The following is a 5,551-nucleotide window of genomic DNA, read 5'->3' on the forward strand; positions in this document are numbered from 1 at the left end:
TCCTTTGTAGCAACATGGATGCAGCTGGAGGTGGTCATCCTAAGTGAATTAATGCAGGAACAGAAAAGCAAATACCACACGTTCTCACTTGTAAGTAGGAGCTAAACATTGGGTACTTGTTGACATAAAGATGGGAATAGTAGATACTGGGTACTACTAGAGTCAGGAGAAGGACAGGGAACAAGGGCTGAAAAACTCTACCTATTGGGTACTATGCTCACTACTCGGGTGATAAGATCATTTGTACCTCAAACCTCAGTATCACACAATATACCCATGTAATAGCGCTGTACATGTACCCCCTGAATCTAAAGTAAAACTTGAAATTATAAAAAAACCTTTTATTTCATGAAGTTATTACTGTCTTCACCATAAGCAGAGGACTTAGCTCTGTTCCTAGCCCACAGTACATATTCGGCAATACTTGCTGAATAAATGAATAAATATATAAATGGGTACTTACAGCTCAGGCTATAATTTTCCATCCATAATAGTATCATATATGAATTCTGTTTCACAAAATATTACATGAAAGTAAAGATTATATACTCCAGAAAAAATGTGTTTGATACGAAAATGTGTTCAGTAATGACAGAGATTGTTATAAAAAGTATATGTAGGTTGGGCGCGGTGACTCATGCCTGTAATCCCAGCACTTTGGGAGGCTGAGGCAGGTAGATCATGAGGTAAGGAGTTCGAGGCCAGCCTCTTTTCTCCTGTTCCTACATTGAAGTCTTGAAAAGGTGGTTATTTTTAAGTCATTTGGATAGTTACTGATTGGTAGCATGTACTTACTTTTCTGTGAAATAAAAAAGTTAATGAACAATTATCATCTTCTGTGCTGACTATGTTGTACCTTCTATTTACTGGACGCCAAGGGCGCAATGATAGCCATGGTACTGATTAATAGTCTTGTGACAGATGGGATTCATTTAAACTTCTAAGACAGTAACTGCTTACATGCAACTGTGGAAAGTCTGCATTAAAAATCCAGACGGACCATGGAACTTAGTTTCTATGTGCGTGTATAATGTACACTTGTATTAAACATGCAGACAGATAAATATCTCTGTGACCTTCATATACATCTATAAAGACTCATGTGTACTTCATTTCCTTGTATACATCATAGAACTAAAATTTCTCCATTTTCCAAGTTATGCAGAGTATTTTGACAGAAAACTAATAATGTCTTAACCAATAAATAGTCTGTGGGCCTTAGTGATGAAATAAAAGATGGAAAGTAAGGAAGGAGGGGAGGAAGAAAGGAAGGAAGGAAAAAAGGGAGGGAGGGAAAGAGAGAGAAAGATAAGAAAGTAAAGAAGAAAAGGAAGGAAGGAAGGAAGGAGAAAGGAAGAAGGAAGGAAAGAACGAAGGAGAAAGAAGGAAAGAAAGAGGGAGGGAGAAATGTAAAAGAGAGAGAAAAAAAGAAAGCAAGAGAGAGGAAAGAAGGAAGGGAAGGAAAGAAAAAAGCCCAATGTATTGGACCAGAAAGAAATATCTAGGGAGACCTTTAAGGTAATTTGTGCTAATGATGTAGCTTGCAAAGCTAGCTGGAGTAAACATTCAATCTGCCTACTCCCATTTGGAAATGTTTCTACTGACATCGTTCCCTTGGCAAACACCCATCTTCTCTTAATCATTAGAATTTATTAACTACAGTACTAGGAAAGAAAGCCAAATGCATGTGGTCACCAAAACTGCCTTCTCACTGTTATTCAACTTTAAATAATAATGTACAAAATTATATAATATAATCCAATAATCATTATTATTGTGGTTTTCAAACTTGACCTTCCAACTCCTCATTTGTATTTTCCCAGTCTTGAGTTCCAAAAAAGCAAAGCTAAAGACAAAGTCCATATGAAATTGATTTATTAAAGGAATGCTTATGGGGGGATACTTTTTCGTTGGTCTCTCCTATTTCTGTGTATGTTATAAATAGAGACATTGGCTGCATTTATTCTGAATTATTTTTTCAATGTATTTATATAGCAGAGCCATGGAAGCTAGAGACATTGTCTTATCTATAATAAAAGGTAGGTGTGTTTATCGTTTAGTATAGTAAAGATAACACTTCCCTCCAAGACAAAGGTTCGGCAAGTTTGCTTAATTCTCAATATAAAAGATTAAGGTTACCTAAACTCAAGTTTTCTCTTTTGTAATGCAACCTATCGTGTATCCAAGTATCATCTGGCTCTCTTTGCATCACCCTGTGGATAATGCCACTTGCCATAAACTGTTCTTTGTCTCTGACACAAGAGTCTCCTTTCTTCTTCCAGCATCCATGAAACTGTGGCAGGTTAACTTATTAGCTTGCAAGTAAAAAACCAATCTCAGACCTTTAAAGTTCTGACTGCTTTAGCAATAAGGATGGGGTGCTGCTAAAGATGTGATTTCTGAAAGGGGAAGAATGAAGGCTCCTTGAACCAATTAAGAGTGTGAAACACGTTCAGGGGAATCTGTAGTGAATATCTTGACCAAGTTGTATGGTCAGCCAGGCAAAGAGTAGACCTCAATTTAATGTCTGTTAATGGACATGAGGAAGGTGGTTGCAGGTCAAATCCTAGAAAGTCGGTTCAAAGACAGCTGCCAGATGGTGCCTTGGTTGTTGCTAATTTTCCTCTGTGTGGTGAGACTTCCTTAGCAATTTGGCAGTCAGTCTCACGTCCATCCCACTGTCACAACTAGTGTAGAAATGGGCAGCAGAAATTGCCAACACTCTACAGACAATAGTTATAAAGATGCACACCTACACTAAAGTGTGAAAGGAGAAAAATTCACAACCACTAAGGGAAGAAATCAGTTGACTTGTTAGAACTTTGGCATACTCATGGGAAATTTTTTCAGAAACCAGGAGGTTGTAGAAATGAGAGAATTGCTGAGTGACAGTTCTCTATGGGTTTCTCATGTTTCTCCATGTCCTGGGAGCAGAGGCATTGGTTACCAATGTTCTGGACTATTCTTTTGTTTTTTGTTTTATTTCATTTTGTTTTCTTGAAATGGAGTCTTACTCTGTCACCCAGGCTGGCATGCAGTGGCTGGATCTCAGCTCACTGCAACCTCCGCCTCCCGGGTTCTCGCCTCAGCCTCCCTAGTAGCTGGGACTACAGGCTCCCACCACCACCCCTGGCTAATTTTTTGTATTTTTAGTAGAGACGGGATTTCACCGTGTTAGCCAGGATGGTCTTGATCTCCTGAACTCGTGATCCGCCCACCTTGGCCTCCCAAAGTGCTGGAATTACAGGCATGAGCCATTGCGCCTGGCCATTCTGGACTATCTTTTAAGAAGTGTTTTTGTATAGTGAAGAGCTTTGGAAGGCAAAGAGAGTAAATCCTTTCACAAGAAAGTGCTGGTTTGCTTACTTCCTGTTATAAAAGATTCAGAATCCTGAAGCTCAAGGTGTTAGTAATGCAACTGCACATGCAGTTGTCATCTGGCCCTCTTTGAAAATAAGGGCTTGGGGAACCTATGCCAAAATGATGATACTCTGGCTACTGCTATTGCTATGTGTACAAAATTGTTCTTTGTTTCTGACACGGGAGTCTCCTATCTTCTTCTAGCATTGATAAAATTGTGGCAGGCTAACTTAGCTTGCAACTAGGGCAAACCTCCACTCGTTCACAGTCCTTGACAGTGCTCTCAGGAGAAAACTGCAGGGGAAGGAAAGAAGCAGAATGGGGAAGGGAAAAGACAGTGGCTTCAGGTGAAATCTACGCTTATCTCAGTCTAATGGTGGACAAGTAGAGTTTAAATTGCACTTCAGAATTCATCCCACTAGTGGTTTGGGTGGGTCTTTTTTATCCCCTGACCCCAGACAATCATTGGCTCTTGGCCATCCCGGAGTGATAGTGGGGAAAGCACACCATCCAAGCACCGCCTAACAAGTAGACTGCAACACCCAGGGGCAGTCCTCCAGAGACAGCTGACTTATGGATTAGCAGCAGCACCCACAACAGCCTGTGAATAGAATCCCTAGGCGCCAATCACATCTGGTACACCAGCATTAATTAAATGCTCCTTATGTGGGCAGCAGTGTTTTAAGGTGAGTGTAGTTCAAGCCAAGGTTGCACAATGAAAGGAAGCAATTCTGGATTAGTATGATGGCTCTAGACAAGGTCAAATCAAGGGAGAAGCAATGACCTAGTGGCTCTGGAAGCTGGCCAGCAGCCTGCTGAAAGACAGTCATATTGACCAAAAAAAAAAAAAAGAAAAAAAAGAACTAGAGAAATGAAGATTTGTTTTCCTGCCTATGTGTTATACTTCTGTTCTCCCCTTTAGAATTCGGTCCTTACAAACCATCAAAGAGGAGATGTGGCCTCTCCTGATTTTGGGAGAAGGCCAAGACATATCTCTTAAAGATTTTGAAATTACATCAAATATGAATAAATTACTGGGGTCAACTGTAGGGCCACTTCTGTAGTACTGATTTGTTGTGTTAGACAGAAGTTTTAAAATAAAAAAGACATAAAATAAAAGACTTTTTAAATAGGCATTCAGAGAGAGTCTTTTAAAACTTCAGAGCTATTCTGGGACAGCACCCCACTAAAGTGATAAGTCATCCTTCCAGAACAAAATAGCATCATGGGATTATGGCAGCCCCGCATACCCAATATTATGTACTTTTGTCCAAATAACTTTTGTAGAACAAGAAACTGCCCTTAAATCAACTGGTACCTAGTAACTCTACTTCAGCAGTTACATGAGATCAAAAAATTAAAATGTCAATTGCAAATGTCTCTGCCCAGGGTGCCTTCACAGTTGATCAGCTTGATAGTGCTGTAAAAGGCAGTCTGTGCTTTGGGCCTATTTCGGGGCAGCCATATGATCATTTGTCCACATTGGTCCAATAAATACAACCTAGAAAAGACCACTTTCTGTGGTGGAAATGAACAAAGAGTGTGAGCAGTTAGAGCAACATCCAGAAAACTCTTCTTTTGTCTTGTAAATCGTAAGTTCGATTGGATGGACGTAACTGAGAAAAGTTCAGAGGTATTTCTTCATTGGCTTGCTTGGACTTAATAGGACCAACCCAAATTGTAGAACTTTAGGGGACATTCTGAGCAATGACAAACCTGATGGTTATTTGTTGAGTTAACTCTCTACAATCTGGTTTGGGCATTTTTTATCAGCGTGTACTACCCTTTCCTTTCATTTTTGCGGGCAACATAAGGGAAAGATGGCGATAGCTTAGATAAAGTTTCTGGTAAATTTTTGAGTGAATAAAGCTACATTTTCAGAAATGTCAATATATGGTGATAAGTATACAACAAATAGAGAACCCAAAATTGGACTGGATTATGCAAAATAGCCTGGCAGATGCTACATTCTTTGAAAGGATCAAAAATATTTGCCTCTCTTCCATTTGGCTCAAGGGTATGTTTTATTTGGGTATTTCATTGACTCTGCAGTATTTTAAGTAGCTATTAAATACATTTGCCATAAAAGCTTAGCAGTCTTGTCCTGTAACCGGCCCTCTTAACTCATTTGTGTTAGTTCCTGGACTCTGAGAACGATTTGGGTTTATAACCTTTGATCTGTTGTTTTCAG

Source organism: Theropithecus gelada, chromosome 17 (assembly GCF_003255815.1).
Source record: "Theropithecus gelada isolate Dixy chromosome 17, Tgel_1.0, whole genome shotgun sequence".
Taxonomy (NCBI): Eukaryota; Metazoa; Chordata; class Mammalia; order Primates; family Cercopithecidae; genus Theropithecus; species Theropithecus gelada.